The 16,094-nt window shown below is 43.9% G+C and overlaps 1 protein-coding gene and 1 pseudogene across 1 annotated transcript in view; one reads left to right on the forward strand and one right to left on the reverse strand.

Moving 5' to 3' along the window:
- Positions 1 to 16,094, forward strand: part of WIPF1 (WAS/WASL interacting protein family member 1) — a 137,459-nt gene that overhangs the window by 9,002 nt on the left and 112,363 nt on the right.
- On the reverse strand, positions 7,932 to 8,084 carry LOC115475207 (annotated as a pseudogene).

Here is a 16,094-nt window from a genome sequence, read left to right on the forward strand (position 1 = left end):
CAAGTATCGGGGCTTTTGGAGGCTTCTTCTCGGCCAAACCCTGAACTTTCCCTGTGGTTTTCTTTGGGGGTTTTTTTCTAGAAAGTGTGTTGGTAGTACTGGGCGTAGTTCCTGCCTTGACTCTGGTAGCAGGGGGCGTGGCCTCAGTGGCTTCAGTGCTAGGGGCGGTAGGCCGTATGGGGGCGGTCCCTGCGGCCTTCGGGACGGCAGCGGTTGCCGAGCTTTGGAGAGCGAAGGCATGGGTCGGCAGGGTTCTAAGTTTGGTTTTCCGGCCTTTTCTCTGCTTTACCAACATAAGGGCGGCCTTTTCTACCTTCCGTTGGGCCCAGGCCGGCGGATCCCGGACTACATCCAACCACGCTTCTATGTATGGAATGTCCTCTGGACAGCCTGGGTTCCCCTCAATTATAACAATATTCATGACCGCCGCCACTTTCTCATACTCGAATGACCCTTCCGGGGGCCATCCAGCAATTCCTAGCCCTGGCCACATAAATTGACATCTCTGTATCATCCCGGCCCTGCTACATTTATCGAGGTCGAACACTTCGCTAAAGTGTTCCGTCATTAAATCTAACGGTGAAGACCCACCCCCGCCCATCCTAACCTGAGTGCCAAAGGACAGGTGACGGACAAAGGGGGAAAGGGGAGGTGGAGGAGTAAGGGGTCTCGTTCCACCAGACACAGAAGGGTCAACACTCGGCCTGACCAGGACGCGGTCGCCCGGCCTGGAACTGCAAGCCCACTCACACACTTTCATACGCCACAAGAAACCCCCCCGTTCGTTCGCCGCTCGGTTTCGTCGCCGGAGCCTAGTGAGTTTCGGGACCTAGTCGGATACCAATAGTCCGTATTAGTCACTGGCTAAAAGAGGGTGATCACGCCTCTTCTTCGGTCCTTACTGGGCCGGTCACTACGTAGAGTATACTCGCCTGTCCGCCGGGGTCGCAGGCTGCGCCGTCGTACGCTTCTTTCTGAAATAGAAAAAGGTGCCTTGTCGGAACCACACAGCCCTCTCTGCAGTCAGGCGGAGTGGATCGGCCCTCCTCCGGGAGATGGACGCTGAAATCAGCGGTGGCCACTCACCACCTCCTCGGGTGGGAATCGATGACCCGATCCGACTGCAGTGGGGGAGGGGAAGAATATAATCCGATTCCCCTTTCTACTTCTGTCCCATCTGGGTCGCCAATGAAACAGGTGGGAAATCAGGAGACGAAAGGCAAATTTTGGTTCCAAACAAGGCAACTTTATTGCTAGCAAGTGAACAGCACCGAGTAGCCTCGGGACACTGTGTGTCATAAATCATCTGACGCTTACATTTATACTTCCCTACTGGGCCTGCGCATTTGGCCCCTTACACGTCATACCTGTCATGCGCAGTAAACATTTGTAGTTCTTACAGTACAAAATTGTAGTCCCAGTACGTACACACGTCATAACACTGAAATGATACTGGCAAGAAAAACGAAACTTAGCAGCTTATTCTGTACACACACAATGCTCCTTTCTAGCACAGGAGATAAGGTGCGGCTCAGGAATGCAGGGGGGTGTCAGCACCCTCCAAGGTCGCCTATTCAGATGGCGTTGCTACGTGCAAGCTGGTCTTGTATAGGCCTTGCAAACTACTGTTACAAGCTATATATCTAATAGCCCTGCATTCTGTCTGTACATTAGTAAACAGCAAACTTCTTTTACTGTTAGTAAACAGTAAAACTGGATAAGGCACAAATGTCCAGTGCAGTAATAAGGTGTGGCCAAACAGCCAAAAGCAGAGGTAGAGTGCATAAGTAAAAGTCCATCAGTAGGTACAAAACATGAGGTTGTCCTGTTACTCAGTAGTATTCAGGTAGTACCGGCGTTCCACTCCTTCACTATGGCAGGGTTAAATCCGATGCGTGTAGGTTACCGGCCACACGATGCAGAAACAGTAGCGCAAGGGTTAATTTGGTAGATCGATCGATGCTAAGCCTTGGGCTGTTAGCTATTCTACCCTGATGCAAAAACGTACAGCGCTGATTTTTTATTTTTTTTAAGAGGAGCTCAATATGTGAAAATCTTACTGCCAGTCTAAAGTAGCATAGGATTGGGTCACCCTCTGCACAGGGCTAATGGCTAATAGCCACTTCCTGTACCACTCCGAGAAGCCTTAGCACTCCTATCCCCCTGCCCCATCCCTCCTGTGATGAATCCAACCCCCCCAAGAATGATTCCAAAAAATATCCCTGGTATCTGGGGTACCCCTTCCCTCAATCTGACCCCCTGCCCTGTCATTAAAAACAATATATAAGTACCCCCATGCTCCTTGCAATATCCCCTGGACCCCCCCCCCCCCCCCCCACTGCATACCTTCAGAGACGGGAGTGATGGCCATTTGCTCCTGCCTCTGCACCACTGACTTGAAAAATGGTGGTGCTTTACCTTGTGCAGTGCATCCTAGGATGCACCCAGCAGGGTCAGTGTATGTGCGCCACACAGCATCAGGTGCTACCATGTTTCAAGATGGCAGCACGGAGACAGGAGCGAGTAGGCCTTGCCTCTTCAAAAATATGTGGTATAGAGGAGCTAGGAGGTTTACAGCTGGGGGTGCTCTAGACACCAGGGATATTTTTTTTATGGTGGTGTGGGGGGGGGGGCTCAGGGAGGGAGAGGGGGTGTCCTAGATATCAGGGACCAATGCAGAAAACTGTCATGGGGGGGGGGGAGTGTTATAAAGTCACTCAGTGCGTGAGCCACTCATGCACTGACAGAAAGGACATTTAATTCACAATGAGCTATGGTTACTGCTGCATTTTTTTTTGGTTTTTTTTTAGCATGGCAGGAATTTGCTTGTTCATTGTATTGCCATGCTATGGGGCTCATTTTCTGAAGATAAAAATGTTTAAAAAGTGGCATAAAGCAGCATTTGGATGTTTTGCTTCTGAAAAGTTTAAATCACTATTTTCAAAACCTATTTTGCAGACATTTATCTATGCATTTCATCTGCAATGCATCCAAATCACAAAGGGACGTGTTAAGGTCAGGATTAGGGTGTTCCTAACATTTGAATGTTTTTCTGCCATAATAGAACAAAACAAAAATGTCCAAGTATAAAACTAAGATGTTTTGAGCTAGACCTGTTTTAATAACAAATAAGACACACAAAAATGCACCAAATGACCAGATGACTAGTGGAGGAATAAAGGAATGACCCCCCCCCTTCCACCCCCCAAAGATGTGAAAGAAACAGTACATACCAGCCTCCTCTATGACAGCTTCAGATGTTATGGCCAATCCTATTAGAGCAGCAACCCATTGTAAACTCTAGCTGTTACACATGTGGTGGAAAGTTTGAGCACTCCAAAACCTACCTAAAACCTTCTATACCCACCTATAGGTGACATCTGCATGCAGGACCTTACCAGACTAGGAGACTGGGCATCCAAATTGCAGATGACGTTTAATATGAGCAAATGCAAAGTGATGCATGTGGTAAAGAGGAATCTGAACTATAGCTACGTAATGCAAGGTTCCATATTAGGAGTCGCTGACCGGGAAAGGGATCTAGGTGTCATTGTTGATGATACGTTGAAACTCGCTGTTCAGCGTGCAGCAGTGGCATCTAAGAAAGCAAATAGAATGTTAGGTATTAGGAAAGGAATAGAAAACAAAAATGAGGACGCTAGCTATAATGCCTTTATATCGCTCCATGGTGCAACCGCACCTAGAATATTGTGTTTAGTTCTGGTCACTGCATCTCAGAAAAGATATGGTGAAATTAGTAAAGGTATAGAGAAGGGTGACGAAAATGATAAAGGGGATGGGACAATTTCCCAATGAGGAAAGGCTAAAATGGCTAGGGCTCTTCAACTTGGAGAAGAGAAGACTGAGGAGAGATATGATAGAGGTCTATAAAATGAATGAGTAGACGTGAATCGATTGTTTACCCTTTAGGACTAGGGGGCACGCAATGAAGCAACAAAGTAGTACATTTTAAAACGAATCGGAGAACATATTTCTTCACTCAGCGTGTAATTAAACTCTGGAATTCTTTGCCAGAGAATGTAGTACAAGCAGTTAGCATGGCAGGGTTTAAAAAAAGGTTTGGCTAGCTTCCTAAAAGAAAAGTCCATAAGCCATTATTAAAATGGACTTGGGGGAAAATCCACTGCTTATTTCTAGGATAAGCAGCATAAAATGTATTGTAATTTTTTGGGATCTTGCCAGTTACTTGTGACCTGGATTGGCCACTGTTAGAAACAGGATACTGGGCTTGATGGACCTTCGGTCTGTCCCATTATGGCAATACTTATGTACCTATGTAAGGACTATTGTAGTTGTCTATAGTTGAGTAGAGTGGGTTTTGGGTGGGTTTTTGAGGGCTCACGTACAATATAAGGGAGTAACGGTGAGATGTGTACCTGGGAGCTTTTATGTGAAGTGTACTGCAGTGCCCCCTAAGGTGCCCCACTGCACTACTGGGATGTTTGTGTGGCCAGTCTACTAAGAATGCTGGTGCCTTCTACATCCTAGTGGCTTGGTTTTGTACATTTTTCACTTGGACTCTTTTTTTTTCTTTTTTTCGAAAATGGACCAAAAAGATAAATGCACAGAGCACGAAAACATATAGCAAGTGGCAATTTTTGGAAAAAAAAAAAAAAAAAGGACATTTTGAAAATCGCTATACTTGCTATTTGGATTCTGGACATTTTGAGCAAAATGTCCACAGTCAGATGTCCTCTCAAATGTCCTTCCACATTTTTTGTTTATTTCATGGTAGAAGTTGTGTAATCAACCATGGTTGCGGGGCATTCTGCATTGGCCTTCTCTGCTTGGCTTGTATAGGTTAAATTAGTACTTTTATTACATAAAGCTATTTTTCTTACCCACTTGGATCACATGCTCACATTTCATGCGTAGATATTTATATTATGGATTGATCTTAGCCGATTTCTGATTTTCTTCCCTCTCTGAGACCAATTCAGGAAGGCTCATGGTAGAGCCACGCACAGATATCTGAGCGTGTGTCTTCCACGTCAAGCCTAATAGTTAGGAATGCAGTTTATGCACTGAAATCCTACCACAAATGGGGAAGGGGAGAGTATGCCAGATGCATGTGCGTAGGGTTTCGCAGTAAGCACAGTTCATTGTGCACATGTCTGAACCAAAAGTGTCAGCACACATTGGAACATGTTCTGCGTCTAAATATGAGCCTTTCAAAAATTTCAGTTGCAAACAGTTTTTGAAAGACTCGTGTTTAGGGGCAGAAGAACAGGTGCCATGTATGTTGACAGTTTCAGTTTTGTTCTGACGTATGTACGTTTGCTTACTATCCGCACTTAAAACTTGCATGGGCTTCCATCCACTTTCAAAACAAGACCAAACCAGCACTTGCGTGTGAAAGATCGACAAGAAATCCTCTCCTCAAAAACCTTCTACACTGCCCCAGGTCTGGTGAAAAAATTCTTAGGTTGTGCATACGCCAAAAGTGGGTGGCGTACTCTTGGCATTAGCATGCAAGCTAATTAACATATTCTGTGCATTTTAATAAGCTTGCGCTGTGTGTCTTCCCTACATGAGTTAACACCCGCACATAAATTACACTCTGCATCGCTGGTCACATACAACTTGTGTTCAACTTGCACTAACCCCATGGCTGCTTTCTGCATTGGCCCCTTTTGTTCTCTAACCTTTTTGATTCCAATGGTGTATATTTTGAGGCTGCCAATCAGGCAGGAAATGGTTTTGACTATAGTAATTGTTGGAGAGTGAAAATACTTGCTTCTTATTAGCCTGCGATAACCTTTATCTAGAAACATGTGAGGTCTATAGTTCTCATGCAAGAGAGATCAAGGAGTGGACAAGTCGCCTAGTGGTTAGTGCAGTAGCCTGAGAACCAGGAGAACTGCCTGCTTCAGCTCTTTGTAACCCTCCATTGCTTCAGGTACAAAATAAGTCTGTTATGTTTATTTCTTTGCTTGATATACTGCCTTTACATGGGTAAGATCAAAGTATTTCACAATTCGGTAAAATAAAAAGGAGGAAAAGAATGCCAAAGAAAGACAGGACTAGCACTACAGATATGTATGCATAAACCAAAAAAATCTATATAAATAAAATCCCCCCTCAAACGTTCTGAAGCTCAAATCCCCCCTCAAACGTTCTGAAGCTCACTCCCTGACACTGAAGCACTGAACTCCTGTACTGTTTGTAGGCTAGGCTATCGCCCTCAGCCACGCCCCATCTGCACATAAAAAGCAACCTCAACGTTCTAAGGCTCACTTTGTGGCTTCAGGGTTCGTAAGTTCGAAGCTCTGGAACCACTTTTAGTAACCATCTATCTGTGCCCCGCCTTCACGTCACAACGTTATGATGTCGAGGGCGGGTCATAATGAACAGAAGTACACGAAGGTAGGAAGCCCATTCTGTCATCTCTCTTTCCACTCCCCAACGCAGCTGTCATTCCCATGCAGTACCTACGCGTCGCCCCCCCTCCAAAATCCACCCCCCCGTCTTACTCTCAGAGATACCCCTGCACATCACCCCCCTCCAAAAATGACAAACCACTCCCATCTGTCTCTCAGCCATCCCTCCACCCGCACAATGACACTCCTCTCCCCGACATAGGCCCTGCCCATCCCCCTACGTGCACGGTTGCCCCCCTCCAAAATCGCTAGCCCCCATCTGCTACCCTCCCTTCCTCTTACTGGGGTCCCGGCGCAAGAACTGAGAGGCAAGGTAGCTCGCAAATTCTGCTGCCTTCCGTTGTCTTCGCTACGAGCTCTGTGCCCTGACTCTCTGGTCCCGCCCAACAGGAAATGAGGGCGGGACCAGACATTCAGGGCACACAGCTCATACTGAACACAACGGAAGGCAGCAGAATCTCCGAACTACCTTGCCCTTCAGTTCTGTCGCTGCGGCTGGGACCCCAGTAAGAGTAGGGGAGGGTAGTAGAGGGGGGGTTGCCGATTTTGGAGGGGGGCCGCCGTGCACGTCCGCGGGATGGGCGGGGCCTATGCCAGGCATCGGAGGACCTTGCTAGCACTCGTTTCATTGCTGCCAGAAACGGGCCTTCATTACTAGTAAATAAATAAAAGCATATGTTAAAATATCAGTTTCTGGGGTTTTTTTTTACGTTTTCTCCTCATAGAGAATAATAAACCCCAGGCCAAGCTTATCCAGTACCAAATGCCTGGCTAAAGAAGTGGGCTTTTAGAGATGCTTTAAATCTAGGGAAGGAATTTTCAGATCGAAGAGAAGGCGGTAGATCATTCAGTGGTTTAGGGGCTAGATAGAAAAAGGCTGTTGTCCTGGTCGATTCATAGTGGGCAAAATACGGGGAGGGTAGGACTAGGCAGTGCCCGTCCAAGGAGCAAAGTCCGGGATGTAGGGGATAACAGAAGAAAGATAAGCTGGACTACTGGAGCAAAGAATTTTGAGGGTGAGAACTAAAATCTTAAACCAGGGCCTAAATAAGATAGGAAGCTAGTGTAACTGAAGAAACAAGGGAGTAACGTGATCATGACTTCTTTCGTGAAGTAAAAGACAAACTGCATATACAGGGTTGCCATAATCTGAATGGGATATAATGAAAGCATGAACTAAAGTACGCAATGCAGAAAAATTGAGACGTTTGTGTACTGACCTAAGACGATGCAACCAAATGAAACCTAATTTAACCGTCCAAGAAACCTGTTGTTCAAATGAAAGGTGGGAATTGATAATGAATCCTAGATACTGAAAAAAAGGAACTGGACTAATGGGGTGATTGAAAAACTGGAGATGAATGGAATGAGGACCCCAGCAAGCAGTAGTCTTACTGGGATTAAGAACAAGCTGATGGTTAAAGAACCAATCTGAAAGAGCCTTCAAAGCAATGCGTAATGTGCCCAGATCAGGGGCATAGAAAGAACGGTTGTTTCGGTATTGTGATTAGAACAAAAACCAGTTTGTCTGAGGTGTAAGATCGAAAGGCTGGCCCAATCTAGAAATTATGCAGTCAAGTTTCCCGCATGTGGGGAAATCGCAGGGGTCAGCACAGCTTTAATACAATGGCTGAGCCTCACCCTAGGAGTGCCACCTTCTGGATCAAGCTCCCCTGCAAGCCTTTCGAAAGGCTGTACGTGAAAGAAATTCACTGGTCAAATCAAAATTTTTTCAGTGATTTTTTTTTTTTTAAGCAAAGCACACATTGGAAACTGGTCTATAATGGGCAGGAACAGTGGGGTCACTTGAAGGATTTTTGAAAAATGGTTTGTTGATTGCTTTTTTTTTTTCCCCCAGAATGCAGGGATAGTTCCAGATGTAAGGCTGAGTGTTACAAGGTGTAAGAGAAGAGGCATGAGACCATGGCAGGGTAGCGGATCAAGGGAACAGCTTGTTAAGCACATATGACTGAGCAGAATGGTGGAAGTAGTAAAGGAAGGCAATTGAAAAGAACTCCACTTGGTGCAGAGGGTAGAGGGATTGGGGGGCATGGATGAATTAAAGGAAGCAGGAAAAGTAACTTAGACTTTCTCTTTGAAAAAGACGGCTAAATAAGTAGGTGTATATAATTTATTTATTTATTTATTTATGCACATTTATACCCCACTTTTTTTCCACCTGCATGCGGACTCAAAGTGGCTTACAATGTACTGATAAGGCCATCGCCAGACCAGTGGATATACAATTATAATTACATAAAATAGGATAGAAGGAACTGGGAAGAAAGGAAAGGGAGTTAGAGACTAAAAAGGTCCTTGGACATGTTAGGATGGACTGTAGGTAGTATGTGGCAGTTCTGTAGTTGGCTTTCTGAGAGAGGCCAGGCTGAGGGAAATTCCAGATGCTGAGACGCTCTTCCTCTTCTTTCCAGCTGTTCTCAGACCATTTTCTCTTTGGCTGTTTCTGCTCATACTTCTTCTCCACATACTCTGCGTAGGTTTGAATTCGGCTATTTGAACTTGTTCAGGCTGGCTAAGTGACACAAACACTGATGGATCATCAATCCAGGATACTTGAATGTTACCAAATGCACTGAAAAGCTGATACAGATCACTTGTCTTCCATTCTCTTGGAAAGGTAACATGAAGGACATGATCTCGTTTTGGTTGGAAGTCTGGCCCTTGTAGATTGAGATACTACTACTATTTAGCATTTCTATAGCGCTACAAGGCATACGCAGCGCTGCACAAACATAGAAGAAAGACAGTCCCTGCTCAAAGAGCTTACAATCTAATAGATATGGTATGTCCATAACCCTTATAAGAAATAACTTGTTATAAAAAGGTTCAATGAGTTTTGATCGAGCAGAGACATTGAGCTTGGGAGGGTTGAGGAAGGAACCTAGGAAGTTTGCCATGGAGATGAAGCAGAGTCCTGTGATGTATGCATCGTAGCCCGCTTCATGAAGCTGTTCAGAAGCCGTGTCGTAACTTGGAAACCCTTCTGCACTTTCAAATGTAGGAGGTTTGAATGGTGTTTCTTTTAAATGCTTCTCCAGTTCTGCAAGGGATGAGTTGTTAATGATTTCCTTAAAAGGCTGTGTGCTTGCCATCAGTTTGGTATCCAGCAATCTGGGACGCACGCATGACGATGTTGCTTCTTTAAACTATGTAAACCGCTTTGATTGTAACCACAGACAGGCGGTATATTAAATCCATGACTCCCCTTTTCCCTTTCAAAACATGATAGAGCAGAAACTGGAGTAATTCTCTGTAAAAAAAAAAATATATATATATATATATAGTGGACCCTACCCCCATTTGATACCATTTTTTGGGTGAAAAAAGTTTCAGATATAGTTCTTCCATTGTAATGTTCACATGTTTGCATTTACATGGTAACATAGTAAATGACGGCAGATAAAGATCTGTATGGTCCATCCAGTCTGCCCAACAAGATAAACTCATTTTTCATGGTATGTGATACTTTATATGTACACCCGATTTTGATTTGTCCTTGCCTTTCTCAGGGCACAGACCGTAGAAGTCTGCCCAGTACTGTTCTAAGTTCTGAAGCAAAACATCAAAGCTCCGTAAAATTTACATTTTAGCCCGTCACGATCAGGGCATAGACCATAGAAGTCTGCCCAGCTCCTGTCTTGTTTCCAATTACCGGCGTCGCCACCCAATCTCCACTAAGATTCCATAGAATCATTCCTTCTAAACAGGATTCCTTTCTGTTTATCCCACGCATGTTTGAATTCCATTACAGTTTTCATCTCCACCACCTCCCACGGGAGGGCATTCCACATATCCACCACCCTCTCAGTGAAAAAATACTTCCTGACATTAGTCCTGAGTCTGCCCCACTTCAACCTCAATTCATGTCCTCTAGTTCTACTGCCTTCCCGTCTCCGGAAAAGGTTCGTTTGTGGATTAATACCTTTCAAATATTTGAACGTCTGTATCATATCACCCCTGTTTCTCCTTTCCTCCAAGGTATACGTGTTCAGGTCAGCAAGTCTCTCCTCGTATGGTTTGCACCCATACCATTTTCGTAGCTTTTCTTTGCACTGCTTCCAGTCTTTTTACATCTTTAGCAAGATACGGCCTCCAAAACTGAACACAATATTCCAAGTGGGGCGTCAACACCTCCCTTTCTTCTGCTGGTTATGCCCCTCTCTATGCAGCTTAGCATCCTTCTGGCCAAGGCTGCCGCCTTATCGCATTGTTTCTTCACCTTCAGATCCTCCGACACCAACACTCCAAGGTCTCGCTCCTGAGTCGAGCTTACTAATCTCTCCCCTCCTATCCGGTATCTCTCTTTTGGGTTTTCGCACCCCAAGTGCATCACTCTACACTTCTTGGCATTAAATTTTAACTTGCTAATATTCCAGAAACCAAAATACAAATGTGTTTAAGAAAAAACAGTGATATGCAAAGCTAATCACACTTTAATAAAATATATAAATGTAAATTAGATATTAAAATTATATACAGTGAATTGTGCTCAGTTTTTTTTTTGGCACTTTACAGCGACCCAAAGGCTGCATATGTCATAACAAAACTCTGTAAGCCACATTGAGCCTGCAAATGTGGGATACAAATGCAATAAATAAATAAAAACACCATTCCAGCATCATCGCACACCCTGCCTCCAAACCTATGAAATGGCTGCCAAAAAAGAAAACAGTCATAAAAAACAACTACTTAGCTTGTATAATCGTGGGAAGAGAACTCTTGTAGAATCTGGAGGAGGATGAGCTTAGGCTGATGTGAACACTGGTGTCATATGCAGAAAACGATGCAAGCCCCGGTGCAAAGTAATGCTTATATATTTCAAAACACTCCATGATACATCAAATGAACAGCGTTCAATCTTCCTTGATCTCTATCTTTGGTTCCCTACATGGGCCATGTTTCGCAGAGATACTGGCGTCTTCAGGGGAACTGGTAGATGAGCAACACATCAGCCTATCTATAAGATCATCCTCCTCCAGATTTTACAAGAGCTGAGCTAAACACGCTGTGATTGGCTCAGAGACTTCCAGGTCTCTCAGCTGAGTGAAGCACTGCCAAAAAAGACGTTTCTATTATTGCGGGGGGGGGGAACGTTTTTTTGGATGGGCGTCCATTTTGGCTGTCATCTCCCCCCCTTCCCCCCGGCAATAATAAAAACGTTTTTTTTTTTAGATCACCGCCCATCCCCCCTGCATTGAACTGACAGCTTCCCGCAGCCCCGGTCTCCCCATCATCCGAGGCACCGCCTACGCCACCCCCCTTGAGGTCGTCGCTGCCGCTCCCCCTCCGTCTGCCACCGGGCCGGGGCCCTCACAGCGCCTCTCACCTCCGTGTGAAGGCGCTGCAGCAGGCAACAGCTGATCCCTTTGGACTTACCTCCTTTCATCTTGCGTCAGATGAGGGCGAGCCAGGGAGGAAAGGAGGGAAGTCCGAAGGGATCAGCTGTTGCCTGCTGCAGCGTCTTCACACGGAGGTGAGAGGCGCTGTGAGGGCCTGGCCCGGTGGCAGAAGGGGGGAGCGGCGGCGGCGACGACCTCAAGGGGGGCGGCGGGGGTGGTGCCTCGGATGGCGGGGAGGCCGGGGCTTCGGGAAGCTATCATTTCAATGCATGGGAAGGGGGGATGGGTGGCAATCTCGAGGGGGGGGGCAAAGGACGTTCATAAAGGATGTCGTCCATAGGCACAGCTAATATATATATATATATATATATATATATATATAGTGAAGGACGATCTTGGGGTGGGGTGAGTTAAACGCGCTGTGAGACTTCCAGGTCGAGAACTTTTTTCCCCCATTTTTTTGTAACCTTTCAATCCCGCGCAGCCCCAGCGACAGGTACAGACCTCGCGTTAGATTTTCCAGCGTTAAGGCAATCGGAAAAGTTTAGTGCATCTTATTATAGTGGGGTTTCTACACAATTTGCTCATCTGCATTCTGTTTTCGTTAGCTGCTACCGTCGTCGGAAAATGGCCTTTAGTGCATGCCGGGGTTTACTACTTGCTCGTTAAGTTTAGTGCATCTGGCCCAAAGTCACAGGTTTAAAACACTTGGCACAGGTTAAAACACAGTTCCAATGAAAACACCTTTAAGACAATTACAGCATAAAAAGATGAAATCACTAGCACAGATATTCAAAACACAATTCTCTAAAATCCCTTTAAGACAATACCAGCATAAAAATATAAAATTACAGTGCAATATAGGCAATAGGATAGAGACAGATAAGGAACTTACAGAGGAAGTGAAAGGACAGGTTTTTTTTGTGTGTTAATAGGATAGAATAAAAAGGGGGTGAAATAGAATAAAGGAGTCAATAGTTTATCAGGAAGATATTAAGATCATGACACAGGTAACCTCAGTTACCAATCAAACCCAAGTCTGAAAATGCTTTTAGCAATGCATTAAGAGTCTGCTGGTGAAAGATATAAAACTTTCCTTTTAAAGTGACTGCAGAACATTGTTGCACCATTACTGGCTACTTTCCACTCCAATGTTTTTCTGTACTGGACCCAAGTTGCTTACATATTTTGTCAAGATTATGCCATATATGTAATAGATTAGAGGAGAGAGGCAGACAGGAAACAGTTCGGCTGAAGGCAGCAGAAATGTTTTGTTCCTGCTCGATTCCCTCAAGGTAGTTCTGAGCATAGACCATTTCTGTTTCTGTACTAACATTTTGCCCAATTGTTACTCTGGTCCTGCCTGATATGGAAAATGATCAGTAAGTGTGGCAGATTCCTGATGTCAGGTAGTTATTTTTCCAAATTATCATGGGAGCAATGAAATGTGGGAAAATACTGGCTTTTGTAAGTTTATTCATGCAGCAGTTGTCTTACTGCTACTACTGGAATAAGGTTATATTACAAGGAATGTAAACATGCAAGGTGGAATTGGAAGAAAGGTAGTTACATGCTTGCAAACTTTTGAGAAAGAAGCTTAAAAGCTCCGATACAAAGATAAGTGAGGGTATGTTGCAATGACCAACTTTATAGCTGAAAGGGCAAAGATGAAGACTATTATAACAAAGAGCTTCTATTATAACAAAGAGCTTCTAGAGGGAAGAGGCAAAGCCAAGCAAGGGGTGGGCAAGAGGGGCAGTGCCCAGGTCACAAAGCCTTTGGGGAGTAGAAAAATACATGTGGGGGCTGGTAGTGGATGAAAAGCCAAAAAGCATGACGCTATCTCCTACCATCCAGGCTGCAGGGTGGGGAGGAAAGGATCAGTGTAAGAAAGTGGGGGTGCTCAAAGCAGAGGAAGAGAGAAGCAGAGACTGGGATGAAGGCAGGGGGCGCACAGATACTGCATCCTGCCCTAGCTGCTAAAACATGTAGATATGGCTTGAGAAAATATAGGAAGCCACAATCCTTACTAACTCCTTTTTCTAAATTCATCATGAAAACGAGTTCAATAACGTTTTAAAAACCATGTAGAACTAGAACCGCAAATACTTCTTTTTTTTATATTATTAATTTTTTTTGGTAAATGTATTCTTATTAAATAATGAAACAATGACAATTGACATAATAGCATTTTGTGAATGGAAGAATAAACCTATATTTCCCTCCCAAGCCACTAAACCTCCCAGCCTAAACCCCTCTCCCCCCCCCCACCCCCCCTGAAATGCATCAGACTGCCTCTGCAGCCCTGAAAAACCACAAGCCGCTCCACACAATAGGATATGCTCTTGCCTCTAGTGCCGGAATTTGCACAGAGCTGGGAGGAGCCTAGTATGGATAAGGAGTCCAAATGGCTCTATGTCCAGTATAGAAGAGAGATTTCATCATTGACAACCTTTAGTACATCATATATACTTTTGCCACAAATGGACCAACAATGGCGAACGACAACGTGGATCAGCAACATACAGGTTTGTTGCTTGATTTGAGTGTATGGCAATGACGGCTGCGCGGGGGAGTAGAAATAGAGGCTAACCTAAAAACTAGAGTGGACTAAAAAGGCTCACTCCCACCCCAGTCCAATCGTTTCCAATCCACCATAAATGCAAGCAACATACTGCCCAGGCTGAAGATTTGTGACTTTATCTATTTGTTCAGCATCACTAATTTATTAAGCTGGAATATTCACCCGAGATGGCACGACCAAACTGATAACAGCGCACAGTAAACGATTGGACAATCAACGAATAAAATACGAATGAATAAATAATGATATTAATACTTTTAAGTGACTATTAAGACTCAGTTTCCTAGACATGAAGAAAAATTAGCGCACAAGAGTACTAATTATAACATACTTTGACCTGAGTAAATGGCTACTTAATGGTGGCATTGCAAAACAAAAACATATCAGTGTTGTAGAGCACAATTTTCTCTTTCAGATTATACTGTTCACAAGCTGATTCAGGCAGACTCTTTTTTTTTTTTTTTTTTTTTTTTTTTTTTTTTTAATAATTGGCTTTGAACTTTGGTACATTTTACCATTTGCGCTGACAGTGCCAACTTTGAAGAGATCCTGCAGGGTGGTTATAAATGCTGGTTAGTTGCAAATCTGGAAGTATTATGTCCAGCACAAGCATAATGCTTGTTCAAAATTTCAAGTCCATATCTTTGTTTGCATGGAAGTTGTTGCGGTCTGAATATTGGTCCAAATATGTTCCGATGATTCGCAACCAATTTTGATGCACACTTTTAGTCAACTTATTTGACTGGATTTTGCATCCTTAATGTTAAAATGTATTTCATCGGAATTAGCATCAAAAACTGTACAGGATTTGAATTTTTTAGCCATTCTTATAAATGTGTTTGGATTTTATTAGACCCCAAAAATGGCATTTCGGTAAATGTCGCGTGCTCATGGACTGACAACCTTTCAGAAAAGGGGGTCTAGATCTGCAACTATTGCAGTTAGAGACCTCAAATTTTGGGAAACTTTGTTTAACACCTGACTCGCACAACAGATAAAATTTGAACAAAATTGGAGACATGATGGTGGAAAGGTTTAGACCACTTGGCACGGAATGACCCACATATGTCTTTTAGTTTGATGGTAATTGGAGAGGGTCTGTCTGTCAGCATGTGTGACTGAGGCTAGATATTGCATTAGCATAAAGTTTCTTTTATAGCGCTATGTAGTGAATTTGTTCAGTTTTTCTCCTAGATGTATGGATGCTGTAGAAGCCATTGCAATATTTATGGTGCTGCCCTTTTCTGTGTGGGCTCCTTGTAGGAATTCTGATCCTGAGTGACCTGTTTTTTTTTTTTTTGTTTTGTTTTAGAGCTTTGTTACTTTACAGTATGTTTGGTACTGGAATGGGTTTGTTACTGAGATGAAGCCAGAAACAGTTGTTTGTTTGTTTTTTTGGTATGGCGTGTTCTAGTTCTGCTCTACTCCCACTTTTGGACAAGGCTAACTTCTGTAGATAACGGTATCAATTGTGAAAATATCTTCTTTAATAGTTCAGTGGGTATGATCAGAGGTCAGTTTTTTTTTTTTTTATTATTATTACTACTACTACTAATAGCATTTATAAAGTGCTAGAATCCTAGGCTACATAGTTTAACTGCTACAGTTTTTGCTGAATATAAGCAGTGAATGGAAAGGGTTTTTTTTTTTTTTTTTTAAATAGCCTGGGAATATAAATTCCATTCTGTTTTCTTACGGCAGCCACCTAGCAGGTATTCTGAGGGAGGGGACTTTCTCTGCCTGCTCCTA

Source organism: Microcaecilia unicolor, chromosome 7 (genome assembly GCF_901765095.1).
Source record: "Microcaecilia unicolor chromosome 7, aMicUni1.1, whole genome shotgun sequence".
Taxonomy (NCBI): Eukaryota; Metazoa; Chordata; class Amphibia; order Gymnophiona; family Siphonopidae; genus Microcaecilia; species Microcaecilia unicolor.